Source organism: Dasypus novemcinctus, chromosome 22, assembly GCF_030445035.2.
Source record: "Dasypus novemcinctus isolate mDasNov1 chromosome 22, mDasNov1.1.hap2, whole genome shotgun sequence".
Taxonomy (NCBI): Eukaryota; Metazoa; Chordata; class Mammalia; order Cingulata; family Dasypodidae; genus Dasypus; species Dasypus novemcinctus.
Window position 1 is genome coordinate 27952963 of NC_080694.1, and position 24728 is coordinate 27977690.

Sequence of the window (24728 nt, forward strand, 5' to 3'; positions counted from 1 at the left end):
CTGCATTTCCACCAGCAATGGCTGAGTGTTCCCATTCCTCCACATCCTCTCCAGCACTTGTAGTCCTCTGTGTTTTTGATAGCTGCCAGTCTCATGGGAGTAAGACGATATCTCATTGTAATTTTGATTTGCGTTTCCATAACATCTAGTGATTTTGAGTATTTTTCATATGCTTTTTAGCCATTTGTATTTTTTATTTGGAGAAGTGTCTGTTTAAGTCTTGCCACTTTTTAAGATGTGTAGGTTGTCTTTTTATTTTTTGAGATATAGAAGTTCTTTATATTTGAAGGATATTAGTCGCCTATCATATACATGGTTACCAAATATTTTTTCCCATTGGGTAGGCTCTCTTTTCATTTTCTTGACAAAGTCTTTCGAGGTTCAAAAGGCTCTAATTTTGAAGAAGTCTCATTTATCTATTTGTTCTTTTGCTGCTCGTGTTTTGGGTGTGAAGTTCATGAAGACATTTCCTATTACAAGGTCCTGTAGATGTTTCCCTAAATTGCTTTCTAAGGTCCTTATAGTCTTGGCTCTTATATTTAGGTCTTTGATTCACCTTGAGTTGGTTTTTGTATAAGGTGTGAGTTGGTAATTCCCTTTCAGTGTGTTTGGTGGCCTTCGGAATATCATGTGTCTGTATCTATGAGGATCTATATCAGAATTTTCAAATTGGTTCCATTGATCAGTGTACCTCTCCTTGTGCCAATACCATGCTGTTTTCACTAGTGTACTATGTTTTGAAGTCAGGTAGTGTGATTCCTCCAATTTCATTTCTCTTTTTCAATATATCTTTGGATATTCGTGGCCTCTTTCATTTCCAAATAAATTTCATAGCTAGTTTTTCTAGTTCCTTAAAGAATGCTGTGTTGATTTTTATTGGGATTGTATTGAATGTGTAGATCAGTTTTGGTAGGATAGACATCATACGAATATTTAGCCTTCCTATCCATGAACGGGGAGTATTCTTCCTCTTGTTTAAGTTTTCTTTGGTTTCGTTGAATAGTGTTGTGTAGTTTTCTGTGTATAAATTTTTTACATCTTTAGTTAAATTTAATCCTAGGTATTTGATTTTTAAATTTACTATTGTAAATGGTATTTTTTTCTTGATTGCCTCCTCACATTTTTCATTATTGGTGTACAGACATGCTACTGATTTTTGCACATTGATTTTATAACCTTCAACATTACTGAACTCATATATAAGTTTTAGAAGTTTCGTTGTAGACTTCTCAGGGTTTTCTATGTATAGGATCATATCATCTGCAAATAGTAAATTTTGACTTCTTCCTTTCCAATTTGAATGCTTTTATGTCTGATTCTTGCTTCAATGCTCACCCAAGTACTTCTAACAAATATTAAATAGAAGAGGTGATAATGGGTTCCTTCCTTGTCCCTGATTTTAGAGGGAAAGATTTTCAGATTTCAAAATTGTAAATGATGTTAACTGGAGGTTTTCATATATATCTTTTATTATGTTCAGAAAGATTCCCTCTACTCCAATTTTTGCAGTGTTTTTATTAAGAAATAGTGCTGTATTTTGTCAAATGCTGTTTCTGCATCTATAGATATGATCATGTGATTTATTTCCTTCAATCTGTTTATGTGGTTTTTACATTAATGTATTTTCTTATGGTGAACAATCCTTGCACACCAGGAATGAATTCCACCTGGTCATGGAGTATAATTGATTTATGGTGCTGTTGAATATGATTAGTAAGTATTTTGTTGAGGATTTCCACATCTATGTTCATTAGAGAGATTGGTCTGTAATTTTCCTTTCCTGTGGTGTCTTTGTTTGGCTTTCATATTAGGGTAATTTTGGCATCATAGTATGAGTTATGCAATGTTCTTCTGTTTCAAATTTTTGGAAGAGTTTCAGCAAGATTCGTGTTAGTTCTTTATGGAAAGTTTGGTAGAATTCACCTGTGAAGCCATTTGGCCCAGGGCTCTTAGTTGGGAGGTTTTTAATGACTGATTCTATCTCTTTACTTGTGATTAGTTTGTTGAGATCATCAATTTCTTCTTTCATCAATATAGGCTGGTTATGTATTTCTAGAAATTTGTCCATTTCCTCTGAATTGTCATCTTTGTTGGAATATAGTTTTTCAAAGTATCCTCTTATGATAGTCTTTATTTCTGTGGGGCCAGTGGTGATATCTCCTTTGTTATTTCTTATTTTGTGTATTTGCATCTTCTCTATTTTTTTCTTTGTTAGTCTAGCTAAGGGTTTGTCAATTTTATTGATCTTCTCAAAGACCCATCTCTTGGTTTTGTTTATCTTTTCAAGTGCTTTCTTATTTTCTATTTCACTTAGTTCTGCTCTTATCTTTGTTATTTCTTTCTTTCTTCTTCTGGCAGGGTTACTTTCTTGTTTTTTTTCTAATTCGTCCAAATGTGCAGTTAGTTCCTCAATTTTTCCTCTTTCTTCTTTTTTGATGTATGAATTTATGGTTATAAGTTTCCCTCTCAGTACTGCTTTGCTGCATCCCATAAGTTTTGGTATGTTGTGTTATCATTTTCATTAGTTTCAAGGCAGTTATTAATTTCTTTTGAGATTTCCTCTTTGACCCACTGTATTTCTAAGAGTGTGCTGTTTAATTTCCATATCTTGGTGTGAAATCTGGGCCTCTGGCCCTTGCAGATTTTCAGCTTGATAGTGGTGTATTAAAGTCCCCCACTATAATTGTAGAGACATCTATTCCTTCCCTTAGTTTCTCCAGTGTTTGCCTCAGATATTTGGAGGTACCCTTGTTAGGAGCATAAATGTTTATAACTGTTCTTTCTTTTTGAATGATTATCCCTTTCACTAATATGTAGTGTCCATATTTGTCTCTCACAAATGTTTTGCATTTAAAGTCTGTTTTGTCTGATATTAACATAGTTACTCCTGCCCTTTTTTGGTTATTATTTGCTTGTAAGATTCTTTTCCAGCCATTCATTTTCAACATCCTTGAATCCCTGGGTCTAAGATATTTTTCATGTAGACAACATATAGATGGATCATACTTTCTTATCCAATTTTCCAGTCTGAGACTCTGGACAGGTGAGTTTAATTCATTGACATTCAGTGTTATGACTTTCAAGGAATTATTTATATTAGCAATTTTTTCTTTGGATTTGTGTTTGTTATATTTTATTCATTTTTTTAGTCTTTTTAGTTGTTCTTACACTCTCCTCCAACTCTGCCTCTCCTGTTTTTTTCTTTCCTCCTATAGAATTTCCTTTAGTATTTCTTGAAGGGCAGGATTCTTGTTGGCATACTCTATTAATTTCTGTTTATCTGTGAGTATTTGAACTCTCTATCATATTTGATTGTTAGTTTAGCTGGAAAGAGTATTCTTTTTCGGAAATTTTTTTTCATTTAGTATCTTGACTATGTCGTAAGACTGCCTTCTTGCCTCCATGGTTTCAGATTAGAAATCAGCACTCAATCTTATGAAGCCTCCTTTGTATGTGTGGTTTTTTTCTCTTGCTGCTTTTAGAATTTTCTCTTTGTCTTGAGCATTGGATAATTTCACAAGGATATGTCTTTGGGTAGGCCTGTTGGGATTTATACTATTTAGGGTGTATTGTGTCTTGGATGTGGATGTTCATCTCCCTCACTAGGTGTGGGAAGTTTTTATCCATTATTTCCTCCAACACTCCTTCTGTTCCCTTTCCCTTCTCTTCTTTTACTGGGATGCTTATAATGCATATGTTTTCACATTTTGCCTTGTCATTCAGGTCCCAAAGTCCCTGTTGAATTTTTTCTCTCTTTTTATCTATCAATTCTACTAACTGTTTGATTTCAGATGTACTGTCTTCCACATCACTAGTTCCTCTCCCTCTTCAAATGTACTGTTATTTGCTGAGAGTGTATTTTTGATTTCTTGGATTATGCTGTTCCTTCCCATCATATCCGTTGTCTTTTTTTTTTTTTTTTGCATGATTGCAATTTCTCCTGCATGCTCTCCAAGTGTTTTCTTCATATTCTTATCTCTTACTTCACCTCATTAAATTGGCCCCTATTAAATGTTTTGAGAGGTTTAATTACTTGCTTGATGTTCTGCTCTTCTTCCTAATTTTAGTTTGTTCACTGGATTGGGTCATGTTTTCCTGATTATTGGTTTGGCTTCTAGTTTCTTGTTGCTGTCTGGTCATCATTTTATCTTGCTGGCTTGATTAACTTCTTTGTCTAGTCTCAGGGATAACTAGTTGTTTTTGCGTGTGTGTTAAGTCTTCTCTTTGCCACTTTGTTCTTATTCTATTTCCTTGCTGTTGGCTAAGTTCACTTGAAGTAAAATATTAGGGCAAGTGAAAACAAAACAAGTAAGAAAAGAAAAAAGTAGAATAGTAGTATTGATAGTAAATGTTAGCAGAAGAACCATGTGAGATCTAGGACAATGGGTATTAGACTCATGTAAGCTGTGTAGAGTTAGAACAGTAAGAAAAATGGAGTATCTATAATGAGACAGTAAACTGAATATGGGGAGGAATATAGTATGAATTAAAAGACCAGTGTGGTCAGGAAAGTGGGAAAGAGAAAGGAAAAGACAATAATATGGAGAGCGTATGAAAGACAAAACCACACAAAGGTATTAGAAATGAAAATTGAGGGCTAAATTAAGAGCAGTGGAATGTAAGAGAGACACTAAATGATGGAGGATAAAAAGATGTAGAGGAAAGGGGTTAGCATTGGTAGCCAAAATCAGTACACACAGAAAAGAGGAAATCGAGGATGAGGAAACACAGCAAATGTGAATCACTTCCTGGAACACCTAATATTAAAAAAAGAAGAGAAGGAAAAAAGGGAGGGAAGGGGGGAAACGGGGGTGGAAATGCAAGCAAGAAAAACAGGAAGATGAAGAAAAAGAAGAGGAGGAGGAGGAGGAGGAGGAGGAAAGGGCTGTGGGGGTATGAAGAGGAAGGAAAAAATAAGAAAATAAACCAATAAAAAAGACCAAAATTTCAAGCAAGGAATCCTTTCTGTATTTAAATAAAATGCTTAGGAGTCTGACTTTCCCCTTTCTCCTTTCTCACTTCCCTCTCTCCCAGGGCAGCAGGGAAGCTGTGTGAGGTGTCCAGTAGGAAATTCAAGTGGGTCCTTGGTGTACCAAATCACCAGAGAAAACAATGTGTCTTAATTTCCAAAGACAGAGTGCCCCCACCTCACCAGGAACCCCAAATATGCTAATGGAAGTTTTCAAAACACATCTTACAGCTATCTCCCTTAGGTGTGCTACAGGAGGGGCAGTTGATTTTCTGACTCCACCTTCTTCCAGACCAAGTTTCCTAACCCAGCATTTTTAGGTAAATAGGGCTTTCTCGGCAGATTTGCCTCTCCTTTCTTCCCCAGCTTTCCCCATGCCAGCTGGTATGCTCCTCCAAGTTCAAAAAAAAAAGTGGGGTCAGGACCTGAAAATGAACCTGCACTCATTTTGCCCCTCTGCACCTCCCACCCAAACCCTCCAACTCACAGAGTCAGTCCAAAACTGAATGGCTAGTGTATTCTTTTACTGCAGGGAGCTCTGGATTTGGGAGTGGGAAGTCTGGGATATTGTAGACTTAGGGTATGTACGTCTGTGGAACGTCCGCTGTGGTGGCTTAGGGGACATGGATCTCTAGACCATGCTTCTGGGGAACACAGGGCCTAGGAATGCCACCACACTACTGACAGTCCAGGGAATGCCTAAGGGGGAAGAGTCCCACCTCTCCACAACTTCCGACCTCGTTTCTAGAAACCTACAATTCTACCTTAGCAAGCATGATTTCTGTCTCTCCAAATGAATGTCCAAACACCTCCTGCCTTGCAAGTTCCCAAAACAGCCCAGTGCAGCAAAATTCCAACCCTACTCTGCTGCTCTTCTGAGGGCTCAATTATGAAGTGCATTCACTCAGATGACATCTTGCCCCACCCATCAGCTATCATCTTTTAATATCTCCATTTGTTCACCCCAGCTTGTCCTTAAAGGGAAAGTACATCTGCCTCATTATCTAATAAAAGATGAAGAAATGCATATGCTAGCTGTTCTTTAATCCTCTCCTGGTTAGCCATGTATATCACTCTGGATGCTTAGATACGCCCAACAGTGAACTCAGACACTTGTTCTTGCTGGATTTGGGAAGTATCAGGTCTCGATGCCAGGTTACCTAAGTTTGTTTTTGCATTACTTTTTTCCTCTGGGTAGTAATGCTAGGAAGCATTTCTACCAACTGCAAGGCACAAGGCAGAAAGTACAGTGAAGAGAATGCAGCACATATGCAGAGTATGTTGGAAAACCCAGTAACCCCCATGCTCACTGACTCCAGGAACTCAGATTGGGTGAAAGCAGCTTAAATTGAGTCTCTACAGACCCTTCACACACCTTCCATCCTGTGCAAGACACCTGGTCATTCTGGGAGTGGTGTGAAGATAAGTTAGCCTGGTTGTTGTCCACAGCCACCTGTTAAGGCCAACAAGGCAATCCTTAGTATTGTCTTAAAGTTCTTGAGAATTCCAGGGGTGCCATACTAAAGGAACTTGTCCCACGTCTGCTGGAAATCCTGGTGTGCCTGTGCTCCAAGTCACTTTACAGGACGGGGAGGACAGAAAACCTCCCAGCATGGGATCAGGGCTCCTGCTCCCACACCACGGCTAGCCAGAACCAGCCCACCATACCTGAGCTTCCTCCCACAGCTGCCTTCAAGCTTGTCCACTTCTGGGATGGTCACAGGGTGCCCTGGTCCACTGTGGCCTTCACTTCTGTGGAAAGCATCACCTCCAGTATGGCTCCTACACTCCTAGGTTAACAAGAAGCCCAAACAATGTCCAGTGATAAAGTTTTCAGGGTTTGGTACTGTGAAAGTTGGATAGCTCTTTAGGTTAAAAATAAACTTGTATCTTCCCACTTCATTGTAGACAAAAGAAAATTCTGGATGGATTTTAAAAGGCGAAAAACAGCTCTAAGGGTCTTCTAATCATCAAAGCAATGGGGAGAAATCACAAAAAAATATCAACCACTTTGACTATATGTATTAGTCAACTAAAGGGGTACTGATGCAAAGTACCAGAAAGCTGTTGGTATTTACAAAGAGGGTTTATTTTGGGTAGAAGCTTACAGTCACATGATCATAAAGTGTAAGTTACTTCCCTTACCAAAGTCTGTTGCCACATGTTGGAGCAAGATGGCTGCTGGTTTCTGTGAGGATTCAGGCTTCTTCTTCACACTCCATGGTCCCAGCTTCTTCTGGTCTCAGATGTAGACTGGCATAAGGCTTGTCTCTCTGTCTGGCACTTGTTACTTTATGGGCTTGGCTTCTCTGGTCTCTCCACAAGGTCAGCTGTAGACCCTCAGGTTATCTCTCTTCCCAGGCCTCTGCCATGTCTAAGGAGCCATCTCTATTTCTCTGTGTTCTTCTCCTGTGTGTTTACTTCCCCATGTTCCAGCATCAAAACTTCAACTACTTCCTTTGCCATGTCTTTTTCTTGCTGAGTCCCTGCCCACCAAGGGGGTGAAGACTCAATGTCCTACTGACATGGGCCATTCAAACCCCTGATCATCATTTAATACGTAAAAATGAAACCTATGAAGTTAATACAATCTATCATGCCCAGAGGAACAGACCAGTTTATAAACATATTCCAATATCTATGTTTGGAATTCATAAACAATATCAAATGGCTACACTATATAAAAATTAAAGATATTTGAATTAAATCAAATAAAATCCAACAGTTTAAAAAACGTAATGCACCATGGAAAGATCACATTATCTTTAACATACATAACGTAGGATGTTGGTTGGCTGAGAGTCACCTCTAGCTAGCAGTGTTATGTCCTCTAGAAGGAAACTTTGTAGGTAAGCCCCTAGACCAGAAGGCCCTTCAGGAACCCAAGGAAGCCCAAGCACCCCACCCACACTCCTGGGATGATGGAAAGTCAATTCTCCAAAGAAGGAACTTGGTCTCCTGTCAGGCAAAGTTCTGGAATCCAGAGGTTCAGAGTTACTGCCCAGCCCACTTGAGGCCAGCTGGCAAGAAAGAAAGATAACATGCTCTCCATCACTCACACCACTTCCATATGCCCAGTAAATTAAGGACTTAGAAGGGAGCTGGGTTCCTGGTCATTCTGTGGCTTAAGTCACTCCTGGCCAGCCCACCCGTGGAACACATATGTGGCTGGAGAACACATAGACCAGGCCTCCAGACACCTGGTGGAGAGGTGGGAGGCACCTTCCTCTCTCACACCTGAAAGCCTGGTGCCAAAGTGGATAGGGCAGTAGGTCAGCCAGCTGGGGGCAGCACTAACAGCAGGGGAACAGGGAAAGGGAAGATCCTCATGGAAGAGGCTGGGCTTGTGCTTTCCTCTGATCCTTCTAGGCTGAGTAAGTCCCTAGGGTTCTTATTCTGAGGGGAAGATCCTAAAGGGGATTAAGGGACTCAAGAACAGAACGTGCAATCACCCTACACTGAATGTGAGGGCAAATGGCACTTTATTTTGTTCCCTAAGCTGGAGAAAATCAGCATAATAGAGTATGATATGCAACATGACAAAAAAATGTCCATTTCTTCTCCTTCTAATTAGTTCTAAAACTCTCTTTAATGTACGAATGATAAGAAAGCAGCAATGCCTGCCTCCCAAACCCTGGATTAGTTACCAGGAGCCTATCATAGCTCAGAATAACCTTCCTTAACAATGCTGGTGGATGTTATCAGAATCTTAGACAGCTCTTTTTTGTGGGGATTTCGTGTCTTCAGAACTTTTGCAGAACAAAATGAAATTTTTTTATCACAGAAAAATAAAGAAAATAATATTCATCACCAGTCAACCTCAGTTAATAACATGGTTATCCATTTCCAACAACTAATCAAACTGAAAAATCTGCTTTTCCTTGATTTGTGTCATCAATTTTTCTTCTTTCCTCTTTTTTTTTCTTTCACTACTTTATGGATTGAAGCAGAATGTCATTAATAAAACTGATCCAAATTTAGATGCTACCACAAAACGGAGCTTCTGGGTTTATTGGTATTTCATTATTACCATTTCTCAAGGGAGTTCTTGTTTCACACAGGATGTTGCTTTTAAAACACAAAGCAAGGCTATACTCAGGCAAGACGGCATCTGAGTGAGTGCACCTTATAACCTCTCCTGCAAAGAAGCAGCTGAATAGGGTTGGAATTTTGCTGGACTGGGCTGTTTCAGGCATTTGCAGGGCAGGAGGTGTCTGGATATCAAATTAGTGGCACGGTGAAAAAGAAGATTCGTGTATAATGTAGAATTTTGGGTCTCTTTCATGGAGATTGGAGCTGCTCAAACGAAGCTTCCCCCTGGGGTGGGCAGTCCTGGAGACTTTGCTGAACCAGGGAATTCCCAAGACCTTAGTGGGCTATTTGGGGGCTTGCAGGGTGGGAGGTGTCTGGAAGTCGATTTGGTGAGACAGAGATGGAGGCATTCTTGCGAGACGTGGAATTTTTGGTTTCTGACACAGAGATCAGAGCTTCCAGCTAGAGCACCTCCCACTAAAGCAGACAGCCATCTACCGCATCCCCAAACTGCTTGTAGTACAGTGGTGCCCCCAGCAGGCTGTTTCAGGGACTTGCAGGATGGGAGGTGTCTGGAAGCCAATTAGACAAAGACGGAGATTTTTGCGAGATGTGGAATTTTGGATTTCTGAGATGGAGCTCAGAGCTTCTGGCTAGAGCCCCTTCTTGTAGGGCTGGCGGCCCATCTGCAGCAGTCCCTGAATTGTCTATAGTACAGTGGCATCCCCAGCAGGCTGTTTCAGGGGCTTGCAGGGCAGGAGGTGTCCTGAAGTTGACTTGGTGAGACAGTGACAGAAGAGACCCTTGTGAGAGGGGGAATTTTGGGTTTCTGACATAGAGGTCAGAGTTTGTGGGCATGACCCCTCCCCATAGGGCTGGTGCCCAGCTGTGGGGATCCCTGAAGGCTGTGTTGCACTGTGGTGCTCCCAGGCTCCCTGTTAACTGGATTTGTGGTTCCCAGGTCTGTGCCCCCTAAACCCTGGTGGCTTACACCCCAGAGACTCACACCTCTTGAGTCTGCAATATCACAGACTTCCTATCCCTGAATCCTCCATGCTCTGAGGGCCATCAAGGTCCTTGACTGTACTAGCCCTTGGCGTTTGTGGGTTATTTTTTTCCTTTTTTTTTTCTTTAACTGCCTTCTTTGCTAATATTGCATTATCTCCTGGTCTTTTCTCCCATTGTATCCCCCAAGGTCCTTTTTTGTTTATTGGTTTTTTTTTTCTTTTTTCTTTTCTTTTTCTTGCTTGTTTCCCTCTCTTTTCTTTGCCCACCCCCTTTTTTCCTTCTCTTTTTTTTTCTTTTCTCTCTTTTTCTTCCTATTTTACATTATTTTATTTATACAATAGGTGCTGCAGGGAGCGCCTCACATTTGCTGTGTTTCCTCATCCTCCATTTACTTAGTTCTGTGTGAATTGATTTTGGTCACCTACACTAACCTCTTTCCCCCACATCTTTCTATCCACCACCATCTACTGTTTTTCTTACATTCCACCTCCATTTCTTTGGTCCCCAAATTGTCTAACTTTTATTTTCTAATACCTTTGTTCTGTTTTCTGTCTTTTATCCACTCTTGATACTATTGTCTTTCTTTTCTCTTTCCTCTCTCATGAAAACACTGGCCTTTTAATTCATACTATATTCTCCCCATAATCTGTTGACTGTCTCATTATAGATACTTTAATTACTGCTATAACTCTACACAACTTACATGAATCTAATATCCATTCTCCCAGATCTCATATTGTTGCTCTGTTAACATTTATTACCAATACTACTTTAAACATTTTCTCTTATACAATTTCCTTTCCCTGGCCCTAATATTTTCTTTCAAAGTGAACTCATCCAGCAAAAAGAAATTAGAAAAAGAAGAACAAAGTTACAAAGAGAAGATATGACACTTATGCAAGAACATCAACTAATTAATCCCCTAGACTAGACAAAGAAACTAAGGATGATTAAACTCATGAAGATAAAATGATGGCCAGACAGCGAAAAAAAGCTACAAACCAAAAGAATAATCAGGAAAACATGCTGAATCCAATGAACAAACTAAAAACCAGGAAGGGGCAGAACATTGGACAAGTAATTAAAGATCTCAGAACATATATTAGAGACCAACTTAATGAAGTAAAGGAAGAGTTTAAAAATATGAAGAAAGCAATTGGAGAGGAAATTGCAGACATACACAAAAAGATAACAGATATGATGGGAATGAACACCACAGTTCAAGAAATCAAAAATACACCCGCAGCAAATAGCAGATTAGAAGAGGCAGAGGAGGGAATTAGCAACGTGGAAGGCAGTACATCGGAAATCAAACAGATATTAGAATTCATCGATAAAAAGATAGAAAAAATCCAGCTAGGACTTAGGGACCTGAATGACAATGCAAAATGCACAAACATACGTATTATAGACATCCCAGAAGGAGTAGAGAAGGGAGAGGGGTCAGAAGGTGTGTTGCAGGAAATAATGGCTGAAAATTTCCCAAATCTACTGAGAGAGACAGATGTACATATCCAGGAAGCACAATGCACCCCAAACATCATAAATCCCAACAGGCCCACCCCAGGACATATACTTGTCATATTATCCAATGCTCAAGACAAAGAGAAAATTCTAAAAGCATTAAGAGAAAAGAAAATGATCACATACAAGGAGGGTCCATAAGATTAAGTGCTGATTTCTCATCTGAAACCATGGAGGCAAGAAGGCAGTGGTATGCTATAGTAAACATACTAAAAGAAAAAATTCCAACCGAGAATACTCTACCAAGCTAAACTAGCATTCAAAAATGATGGAGAGTTCAAAATATTCACAGATAAACAGAAATTGAAAGAGTATGCCAACAAGAAACCTCCCCTTCAAGAAATACTAAAGGGAGCTCTGCGGGAAGAAAGGAAAATCCAGAAGAGACAGAGTTTGAGGAGAGTGTAAGAGCAACAAAAAAGACAAAAAGAGAAGGAAAAAAACAAACAAAATATGACAAACACAAGTCCAATCAAAATATGGCTAACATAAATAATTCCTTGAAAGTAATAACACTGAATGTCAATGGATTAAGCTAACCTATCAAAAGATTCAGACTGAGACATTGGATAAGGAAATATGACCCATCTATATGCTGTCTACAAGAAACACATCTTAGACCCAGGGATTCATGGAGGCTGAAAGTGAATAGTTGGAAAACAATCTTACATGCAAACAATAACAAAAACAAAACAAAAAAAGCAGCAGTAGCTATATTTTTATCAGACAAAATGGACTTTAATTGCAAAACAATTTTGAGAGACAAAGAAGGATACTACATATCAGTGAAAGGGACAATCTCTCAAGAAGAATGAACAATCATAAATATTTATGCTCCTAACTAGGGCGCCTCCAAATACGTGAGGCCAACACTGGAAAAACTAAGGGAAAGAATAGATGCCTCTACGACTATAATGGGAGACTTTTTTTTTTTTAATATTACATTTAAAAAATTTGAGGTCCCATTCAACCCCACCGCCCCCACCCCCCACTCCCCCCACAGCAACACTCTCTCCCATCATCATGACACATCCATTGCACCTGGTAAGTACATCCCTGAGCATCACTGTGCCCCATAGTGAATGGTCCACATCATAGCCCACACTCTCCCACGTTCCATCCAGTGGGCCGTGGGGGGATCTACAATGTCCCATAATTGTCCATGAAGCACCACCGAGGACAACTCCATGTCCCGAAAACGCCTCCCCATCTCATCTCTTCCTCCCATTTCCCGCACCCAGCAGCCACCATGGCCACCCTTCTCACGCCCATGTCACATTTTCTCTGTGGACATCGGATTGGTTGTGTCCATTGCACATCTATGTCAAGTGGGGGCTTGGATTCCACATGGATACTGGATGCACTCCTCCTGCTTTCAGTTGTAGACACTCTAGGCTCCATGGTGTGGTGGTTGACCTTCTTCAACTCCATGTTAGCTGAGTGGGGTAAGTCTAATAAATCAGAGTGTATGAGTTGAAGTCTGTAGAGGCTCAGGGCCTGGCTATCATATTGTCAGTCCAGAGATTCAAATCCCCCAAATATATTTCAAACCCCAGCACCAACTACAATTCCAGTAGAGTAGCATGCGAGTCTTGTGAAAAGAGATCCCCTCTGAGTCCAGTTCCATCATGCAGAAACACCAACTCCAAAGAAGGGCCATCTGACATGGCAGTGAGCCCCATCTGTATAATGGAAATAAAGACTATCATAAAGACCAACAAAAATGGCAATTCAGAGGAAATGGAGAAATTCATAGAAACACATAAGCAGCCTATACTGACAAAAGAAGAAATTACTGATCTCAACAAAACAATCACAAGTAAAGAGATAGAATCAGTCTTTAAAAACCTCCCAACTAAGAAGAGCCCAAGACCAGATGGCTTCACAGGTGAATTCTACAAAACATTCCAGAAAGAACTAACACCAATCTTGCTAAAACTCTTCCAAAAAACTGAAACAGAAGGAACATTTTCAAACTCATTCTATGATGCCAACAATAAACAATACCCTAGTACCAAAGCCAAACAAAGACATCACAAAAGGAAAATTACAGACCAATTTCTCTAATGAACTTAGACGCAAAAATACCTAACAAATACTTGCTAACCATATTCAACAACACATTAAACGAATTATACACCATGACCAATTGGGATTCATTCCAGGTATGCAAGGATGGTTCAACATAAGAAAATCAATGAAAGTAATACACCATCTAAACAGATTGAATGAAAAAAATGACGTAATTATATTTATAGATGCAGGAAAAGCATTTGACAAAATACAGCACCCTTTCATGATAAAAACACTGCAAAAGATTGGAATACAAGGAAATTTTTTGAACATGATAAAGAGTATATATGAAAACCTACAGCCAACATCGTTTACAATGGTGAAATCCTAAAATTCTTCCTCTAAGATCAGGAACAAGACAAGGATGTCCACTATCACGTCTTCTATTAAACATTGTCTTAGAAGTACTTGCTCAAGGACTGAGGCAAGAACCAGATATAAAAGGCATTCAAATTGGAAACGAGGAAGTAAAAATTTCATTATTTGCAGATGACATGATCCTATACATAGAAAACCCTGAGAGGTCTCCAAGAATGCTTCTCGAACTCATGAGTTTAGTAAAGTCGCAGGTTATAATATCAATGCGCAAAAATCAGTAGCATTTCTGTACAACAATAATGAGCAAGCTCAGGAGGAAATCAAGAAACAAATACCATTTACAATAGTCAATAAAAAAATCAAATACCCAGGAATAAACTTAACTAAAGAGGTAAAGAACTTATACACACAGAACTACACAAGATTGTTCAAGGAAATCAAAGAAGACCTAAATAAATGGAAGAATATTCCCTGTTCATGGATAGGAAGACTAAATATTATTAAGATGTCTATCCTACCAAAACTGATCTACACATTCATTGCAATCCCAATAAAAATAAACACGGCATTCTTTAAGGAACTAGAAAAAAGTAATTGTGAAATTTATTTGGAAAGGAAAGAGACCCGGAATAGCCAAAGACATATTGAAAAAGAAAAATATAATTGGAGGAATCACACTACCTGACTTCAAAACATACTACAAAGCTACAGTAGTGAAAACAGCATGGTATTGGCATAAGGAGAGACACACAGACCAATGGAACCGAACTGAGAGTTCTGACATAGATTCTCATATATATAGCCATATAATATTTGATAAAGCCACCATACACTCTCAACAGGGAGAGAATGGCCTATTCAACAAATAGTGCCTGGAGAACTGGATATCCATATGTAAAAGAATGAAAGAGGATTACCATCTCACACCTTATACAAAGATCAACTCAAGATGGTTCAAAGACCTAAATATAAGAGTCAAGTAATAGGAAATGGCTTCATGAACTTCACACCAAAAGCACACGCAGCAAAAGAACAAATAGATAAATGGGACTTCCTGAAAATTAAAGCCTTCTGGACCTCAAAGGAGTTTGTCAAGAAAGTAAAAAGGGAGCCTACACAATGGGAGAAAATATTTGGTAAACATATATCAGATAGGAGACTTATAACTTGCATATATAAAGAAATCCTATATCTTGAAAATAAAAAGATAAACAACCCATTTAAAAAATGGGGGAAAGGTTTAAACAGACACTTCTCCAAAGAAGAAATACAAATGGCTAAAAAGCACATGAAAAAATGCTCCAAATCTCTAGCTATCAGGGAAATGCAAATCAAAACTACAATGAGATACCATCTTACTCCCATAAAATTGGCAGCTATGAAAAAAACAGAAGAGTACAAATGCTGGAGAGGATGTGGAGGAATGGGAACACTCATCCACTGCTGGTGGAAATGCATAAGGATCCAACCATTCTGGAGGACATTTTGGCTGTTGCTCAAAACTAACCATAGATTTGCCATATGACCCAGCAATTCCGCTGCTGGGTATATACGCAGCAGAACTGAAAACAAGGACACAAACTGATAGATGCACACCAATGTTCATAGCAGCATTGTTCACTATTGCCAAAAGTTGGAATCAACCCAAGTGCCCATCAACAGATGAATGGATCAAGAAAATGTGGTATATACATACAATGGAATACTACTTGGCTTTAAGAACAAATACACTACAAACACATGTGATAACATGGATGAATCTTGAGAACCTTATATTGTGTGAAGAAACCTAGGCATTGAAAGACAAATACTACATGACATTAATGATATGAAATAAGTAAACACAAGGTGTCATAGAGAGCTAGAGACTGGATGATAGGCTTACAGTAAATCGTGGTGTAGAGGAAGGATGTAAGCTGACATCTACATGGGTGAAATCTGTGATAAACTGGAGGTAAATATGTGTACCCAGAAGGGATAAAATTGGGGCATAGGGTTACCTTTGGGTGGGGCTTTGTGGGCTTTAGGGGGGCTAGGGATAGGCAAATGGGTAATATTGCCAAGAAATTGGGGGGAGTTTGGGGCAACATACGAACATAGAAGATTGTCAGGTATTTGGTTGAGAGTATAATGCTGAGAAAACCTTTTCAAAAATATAATAAGGAAAGTTACCTGTTTAACTTCCTTAAAGGGGATAATCTGATGCAGGACAGACTCCTAGGGAATATGTGAATTCTCATTTTGCCAGAGAGGTTTATATCACTGTGTAGAGACCCATATAATGAGAGTGAAGGTATACCCACATCCTGGGGAGGACTGATGCCATCAAATAGAGGGAACTGTATCTCTCAAGAGAAATGGTGGCTCCCAGGGCATTAGGGCAGTTGAGCATGTCAAGCCCTCAACACTGTTGCAAGTATCTCTGAACATGGCTCTTCAAGAAATGAAGATGGACTGTCACTGTAGGCCCTAAGGGGAGGGGGAAATAGGTATTGAATAGATGGAACCAACATAACTGTGAGGGCAATAGAAGTGTTTCATAAGAGTACGCAAGGATGGATATAAGACATGTAAAATTACACCATAAATACATAGGGGCTGATAGCCTAAAATGTAAATCATAATGTAAAACATAAGATAACTATAAATTTAGAAAATCGTATAGCCTAAAGTATACACCACAATGTAAACACAAATGTTACCTTGTTTGAAAGCTATTGTCTCAATGTCTGTACATCAGTTTCAGTAAATATGGTATGACTATGTTAAAAGATTATTGCTGTGGAAGGGAAAAGGTTTTCTGTTGGATATGTGGGAGTACTGTATATTGTATATATGAATTACTGTGATCTAACACTCTTGTGAAGATAAGCTTAATAATTAGAAAAAAGAAAAGAAAAAGATAGGATGTTGAATTTTTCCAAATTAGTATGTACTCTATATCTAACCTTTAAACTCATTGCTATATTCCATTTTACTATTAAGGGAACCTGGCAATATATTGGGCTTCACTTTTCAGGAAGTTTTGGATCACAGAGTAGTTCAACAATGGCAGCAGAGGAATACTGGTGTGGTATGTTATTGACAGGGGACATATGGTTGACAGGGAGTTCTACAGGGCATATATGTTTGGATATTTTCTTAGTGGAAACAATTAAAAATAACAACTGAGGGAGTGCTGAATTCCTAACCAGGGAGCTCTATCAAAGTCCCTAAGGGAACAGCAACAATCCCCCAAGTGCAACGACAAAGACGAAAAAGGAATGAAGTTCCAACAATGAGCCCCTGATACTAATGACTATGCTTGTGAGTCTGTGCACCTGAAATAAGAGCAAGGCCTAAAGCAGTAGTGTGCCTAAGAGTTACCTCCTGAGAGCCTCTGTGTTGCTCAAATATGGCAAGTCTTGAAGCCAAACTCAGCATGTAAATGCATTGCCTTCCCCACCCCCCACCCCCAGCATGGGACATGACTCCTGGGGATGAGCCTCGCTGGTGCTGAGGGATCACTACCGAGTACCAGGTGATGACGTAACAAGACAATGACCTTGAATAAATGGTTCAACTTGGACCAGCAGAATATCCCTGTCTACATATAATAACAGGAGTTAAAAATGCTTTTTGGCCTAAATCAAGGGGGAAATGGAAAGGACAAATGAGTTTATATGGCTATGAGTCTCTAAAAAAGAGCCTGGAGGTTATCAGAGGGTTTGCCATTATGCACACCTGAGCAGAGTCTCAGAGACAGATAAAGTAGATACAACCGCAGGTATTGGTTCTTCTGAGGGCTACAGAGACCCACAGGTCTTATGGTCATGGCAGATGGAGTTCAGTGCCATGTCAGTTGGCCCTTCTTTGGAGTTTGTGTTTCTGTGTGATAGAGCTGGACTCAGATGTGATCTCTTTTCACAAGCCTTTCCTGTTACTTTATCAGAATTGTAGTTGGTGCTGGGGCTTAAGATATTTCTAGGGCATCTAAATCTCTGGACTGACCACGTGATAGTCAGGCCCTGAGCCTCAACAGACTTCAGCTCCTACACTCTGGTTTATTGGACTTACCCCACTCAGATAACATGGAGATGAAGAAGGTCAATCACCACACCATGGAGCCTAGAGTACCTACAACTGAAAGCAGGAGGAATGCATCCAGCATCCATGTGGAATCTGAGCCCCCTGTTGACATAGATGTGGAATGGACACATCCAATCTAAGGTCCACAGGATGGAGGGATAGAATATGGATTAGAGTGGATTTACTGATATTCTATTCATGAACTATTGTGGTTAGTATTCAAAGAAAATGTGGCATTGGTATGGAAAAAGTGGACATGGTGGCTGCTGGGTGTGGGGAATGGGAGTAAGAGATGAGATGTGGAGGCATTCTCGGGACTTGGAGTTGTCCTGGGTGGTGCTGTAGGGACAATTACTGGACATTGTAGATCTTCCCATGGCCCACTGGATGGAACGTGGGAGAGTGTGGGCTATGATGTGGACCATTGACCATGAGGTGCAGCGATGCTCAGAGATGTATTCACCAAATGCAATGAATGTGTCATGATGATGGAGGAGAATGTTGCTATGGGGGGAGTAGTGGGGTTAGGGGGATGGGGGGTACATGCAGACCTCATATTTTTTTAATGTAATATTTTAAAAAATGAATTAAAAAAATAAAAACACAAAACAAAACAAACTCCATTTACCTTTCTCTCTTGATATCCATTTGGCCATTTTTGTTTTGAGTATTGTTGAAATTCAGTGTTTCCTGATACTGGTTTGGCCCTTGTTGTGTACCATCAGTTTTCCCTCAGGAAATAGCTGAGGTGTGAACAAAGTGCAGGGTGACACAGAAGGAGGGTTGCTGATGTTGGTGGTGCTGGGGGTAGGAAATGGACGTGACAGTGGAGGAGACCTTGGTACTGCAGATAGAGCTGCTGGCTGAGAAAGGGCACTTGGTAGGAGAAGCAAGGGCTTTCCAGTAGTGGGAAATGGAGCCAGAGACCAAACCCTGGAGGGCACTTCAGGATCAGCTGAGTGGTAGATGGCACCAATAGCCAATTCTCCTGCACTCCCGGCCACCCACAAGAATAACCGTCCCTGCTCCTCTGCTAGGTGCTTGCATGTGATCAAGGAGCCATGTGTGACTCTTCAGGCAGAAGCATGTAAGCACCCATGGCCAGGAGCTCCAAAGACTTCACACTGAAAGGACAACAGCCTGACTGGTGACCCTCCCTCCACCTGGGTTCCTGAGACTGGACTGAGCAGAGCCTCCCTGCCACACACACACACACACACACACACACCCCTTGGCATGGGAAGTCTATCTTTACTTTTAGCCACTGTCTCAGTTTGCCAGGGCTTGTCTGACAATGCCCCAGAACTGCTTATTTAAGCCCCCAGGCTGAAGGTTCTATCATGTGCCTCTCTGACAGTGATCAGATCAGGAAGGAAAGGCTTGGCCCTGTGGACCCAGTCCTTACAAAAGGGCACTGACCATCACTAGCCAAAGCCAATTAGTCTATGGGGTGCAGCAGTGCTCCAAAATGTATTCACGAAATACAATGAATGTGCCACACTAATGAAAGAGGTTGATGATGTGGGAGGAGTGGAGTGAGGGGGGTGGGGGTATATAGGAACCTCTTATATTTTTTGAATGTAACATTTTTTGTGATCTATGTATCTTTAAAAAATACAACTAAAAAATTGATGGGAGTGGGGAGTGGAGTATATGAGAACCTCTTATGTTTTTTAATGTAACTTTTTGTGTGATCTATTAACTTTAAAAAAAGATAATTAAAAGATTAAAAATTAAAAACCAAACAGTAATTAGAGCTCCACTGACCCAGGGCTTACTGTGAGCCACTGTATGCATGCTAATTACCTTCATTCTCATAAGTGGTCCATGAAGTCAGTTCTGTTTGATCTGTCCTAGAATGGCAAAGCGAGACAGAGAGGCTGTGACTTGTGAAGGCTCCATAGCTAGTCACCGTAGCGCTGATACTTCCACCCGGGACTCCTCAGCCTGGGCTGCTAACCAACACACTGACTACTGTTAACTGTGCTCCAAGGAAATTGACTTAGGAAGTAATTTGATCAGCTTTGTTAGGGGCTGAACGTACCTGAAATGAATTTTGGGGCAGTTTGGTCCTTCAGCAAACCTGTAGTACAGAATTCACACTCTTATGATCAATGATCCCAAGGTTGGAGAAACTGCGCCTGGAGCCCTGGAGTTGATCAAATACCAGTGCCCATAATCCCAATACCATGGTGTGAACATTGGTACAAATGGACTTTGAAATGCCTTTTGCTGTTCTTGTTGCTTTTAAGGCTCTTTTCTTTAGATTTTAATTAATATTTATTTCAGTTGCATAATTTCCTTTTGGCATACACAAAGCTCCAGGACTTGAATTTGCCTGTAACCCCAGCTAATCAAAACGGCCATGAAATGCTTTAAACACATAAAATCCCATTTGAATGAATGTATTCTAAAGACAATTCCCATTTTCCAGGCGGCAGTAAGGCATTAAAGCAGGAGTCAGCGACTTTCTCTGTGAAGGGCCAGGTGGGAACTCTCCTATCCCAGGGGCTCTGTCACTATTACTCAACCAGGACATCCTACACAGGGAGGATAGAGAAAGAATGGGTGTGGCTATGTTCTAATAAAACTTTATCAAAACTGGCTGGGGGCCAGATTTGGCCCACAGGCCTTAGTGTGCCTACAGTGTCATATAGAAAGGCATGCTTATGGCTCATTCTTGATTTTCCTCCAAGGGGCAGAGCCCCAGTCACTTCCTACCTCCAGGCCCCTCTCCGGCCCTTGTTCAGTCAGCCCTGGAAGGTGGGACTGCTTATCAGACCGGCAAATTCAAGAAGGAGATACTGAGTCTTCAGGCTCACTCTGCCCTTCTTGGCCTGGCCCACAGGGGGCAGGGGTTCTGCTCTGCTCTTCACCACATTTGAACTTCAGAAACCACAAGCCCCACTGTGCAGTCCTCAACAGTACTTTCCATCAGTGACACCCTATCAAGGAGCAATCCACAATCCACCTTAGGGTGCTATGGAAAGGGACTCCTCAAAGGTACAAACAAAATGGTGTAGCATGAACTCTCTTTGTTATTCTGAAAATCCAGATGAATTTTATATTCTCTCGATAAAGAAGAATTGAACAACTTCAGACACCAAGAGTCCTGGCTTTTTCACTATTATCACATGATGGCCATCAACTCACTGGCAGTATCATAGGTACCATAGACTCAAAATGTAAACCCCATTTAATAAGTGAAACTATTTACAGTTGTTCAAAACCTATTGGTCACAGGAAGAAAATACATGAAGTGTGTGTTGGCAGAAGGTCGGGAAACCTTCCGTTCCACCCCTCTCCGTTTCAATGGCCAGCAGAGACAGGTACCTTGTCAGATGGCCCCAGAAGTCCCCTTCCTTCCTTCCTTCCTCCATCCAGTCCTTCCACATGCTAGAAGCCAGGCAGAGGGGTACCTTGGATTCAAGAGACATCCCGGGGGGCAGACTGAGGGCCATAGTTGCTTCAACTGGAAACTACGCTTCTATGTGTGAAGTGAAGCTCATGAGACTCAAGAGGCCTCCCACTAGTACTCCAGCGAGAGTTGACCAGAACTGGGGACTCACCTGGGCACCACTAATACTGGGTGGCTAGGAGAAGAGGAAGGAGGCATTTTTTGGAATTATTTTCCACACCATTAACTTCCTTTCCAAGGGAATCTGTGTTCCACATTATGGGTTGAGCTGTGTGCCCCAAAAAGATACCTTGAAGTCCTAATCCCAGGTACCTGGGAACATGAACTTTTTCCAAAAGCATTACTGCAAGCAGAATCATTTAAACTGAATGAGGCCGACTGCAGTGGGTGGACCTTTAGTCCAGGATGGCTGGTGTCTTTAGAAGGGGGGTGTGGGCACAGATAGAAGGGGAGTGCGCCATGGGAAGAGAGACAGAGCAGGCCATAGGGTGACTGAGGAGGCACTGAAAAGCGAAGGCTTGCTGGCAAAGGGGCAGGCGCCCCAGCGGCCAGGACTGACCGACCAGAACGGCCCACGCACTTGAGGCTTCAGCCTGCAGGGCTGAGAGAGCGGTTCCTGGAGTTTTTAGCCACCTAGTTCATGGCACTTGTGACAGCAGGCTGAGAAAAGTGAGATGTCCCTCTTCTGGCAGTCCCATCCCTCCAGGAGGCCTGAGGGATAGCCCAGGTACCCAGCTGTCCACCAGGCTGAGGGTCCTCAACCAAGGCTTTTATCTAATCAGATGCCTTGAGGAATGCCCTGGGGACGGACAGAAACAATGATGAAAATAAAGGAATGGGTGACCTGGACAACTCTGAACACCCTTCTCTTCCTTCCTTCTGCCCTCTCTTGGGTGCTTCCGGTGTTTAGACCCCAGAGCTCTTCCCACCACTCATATCTTCCCAGAGGGGCCGGGCCAGACGGTGCAGACCTATTCCTGGTTCTTGGTGGGTGGGAAGGCGGCCCGAGGGTTCCAGGGACCCAGGACCGTCCATCAGCCTGGCTGCTTATTCACAGCCCCGGGAACCACCGCACATACTGCTCAGGGGGCCACATCCTGCACACTGGATAGCCTCGGGGCTCCCTTTCTAGACTCTTCGAGCACCCCCGGATTGCCGTGGGGCCCCTCCAGCTCTGCGGGGGAGGGGTGTATCTGTGTCTCTCAGTAAGAGAAGCTCTGCTCTTCAGGGTCCAGGTGCCTGTCCCAACGACCCCGCGGAGCAGCCCCTGCCCCCTCCACTCCCGGGCGCCCCATCGAGTCTTCCTCCCTGGTGAGCAATCCCCGCCCCCCTCCCGTCACTTGACCTTCCAGGTAGACCTTTCCCAGTATGATGTCCTGCTCTCACCCCCACAGAAGCATCCCCCACCCTGCCCGGGCCCCGCCACCACCCCCTGCCTGGTCCCCAGACCCTTTCCACGCGGTGCCGCTGGGTGTCCTGTCCCCGCACAGCCCCGCCCCAGCCGCTCCCTGGCAGGGGAGCCCTGCCCCCAGCACCGCCTCACCCCCGCCGCTCGATGCCGCCCCTCCCGTCTCACCCTGGCCTAGCGGGAGAAGTCGCTGTGCTCCTCGGGGTCCAGGCGCCGCGGCGGGACGTAGCTGAAGGCGGACAGCGCCTAGGTGGGGCGGCGGCCGGGGCTTGCCCCGCAGCGTGGCGGCGGCGATCTCCTCGTCCCCCAGGCCGCCCCCATCCAGCTTCTCCGCCCAGGCCAGGATGGTCCCACCCGGCAGGCGGCCCCGCCCGAGTCCGCCTGGCTGCCCCGCGCCCGCGTTGGGCAGTTGCCGGGAAACCGCGGCCTCGCGTCACAACGCTCGGCGGGGGGAGCAGGGCTGGGGCGCTGGGCCAGGGGCGCAGGGCCGAGGGCGCAGCCGGGCTGGGGATGGGACCGTGCCCTCCCGTCTCCCTGCGGGTCCCTGGAGCGCGCATTTGGGACGCGAGGAGCCGCGTCTGCTGGACTGGGGGCCTGCGCCGGCTTGCCCTTGCCCTTGAGCTCGCGGAGGGTCCCAAGCGGGCTGTCTGGAAGAAGTGCAGGCCACCCGCGCGCTGCATCTGAAACCCTCCAGGAGCCGCGGAACACTAGTGGAAGAAAAAGGTGGAATTCATTGCCATCGTATATTAACTCAGTGTGTCCGCAGCAGCATCGTGTCAATGTGCAACGAATCAATTTTCAGCGCCTCGGTCATCATGAGGGATCACCGCTCACGGTACTGGCAGGTACGGGTGTGCAGCGGCACGAATCGAATCCAGCCAAGTAATATCTGGGAAAACTGAGCTGTTCCGCAGCGCTCTGCTGTTTCTTGAGTCAAATGCTGGTTCAAGAGGTGCGTTCCTTTTGTCGAAAATTCACTTAATTCTAAAGCCTCGAATGTGTGTGTGTGTATCAGTAAAAAGGAAAAGGGGAACAAAACTGGCCTTGGGAATACTTTAATCAGGGGGGCTCTAGGAAGACCGGCTTGAAACATAAATGATAATGAGGAGCCAGACTTGTGAAATCTGGGGAACAGTTGGTCATTCCAGGCAGAGGGAAGAGCATCTGTGGTGGCCCTGAGGCCTAGCCCATTGATGTGCAGGCGGCAGAAAGGGAGGACAAGGACGGTGCAGCTTTCAGAAGGGGTAGGCAGCAGGGAGTGCAGGTGGACAGGCAAGCAGGGGAGGGGTCGCTCTCAGGCCGGGACCAACTAGCACCCCTCTCAGGGGGCTTCTTGCCCGCAGGTCCTTGCTGCAGGCAGAGGTTTTAGAGATTTTTCAGTACCATGTCCTTGATGCTAATTAACAAAAACAGTAACCACACATTCACAGTGGCACCCCTAGAAGTAGAGGACCCTAGAAGTATGGTACCCCTAGAAGTACAGCACACTAGCAGTAGGGGACCCTAGAATTATGGCACCCCTAGAAGTATGACCCAGCAACCCAGTCTGTGCTTCTCCTACCCCTCCTTACATGTACCCTCACCAAAAGCTGTGTCAATAAAATCTGACTGGAAAAGAAAGCACCCTAGCACCTCTATGAGAAGCGACGATAGCACCTGCCATTGACTAAGCATTCCCTTCACTGTTTGCTAGGTGCTGCCCAAAGCAATTCCATGGCATGTTTCATTGACTATCCTCCACTATTTAGACTACACTTATTTGAAATTTTGGGGATATCTCAGCCTCCAGAGGTGCTCAGTTCACCAATGAGCCAAAATCCCCTCTGGATTTGTGGCCCAAGCCCTTGTGATGGTGTAGCCTTTTTGGAGGGAACTGACTGCTCTTCTTCCCCAGGACTATCTCAACTACA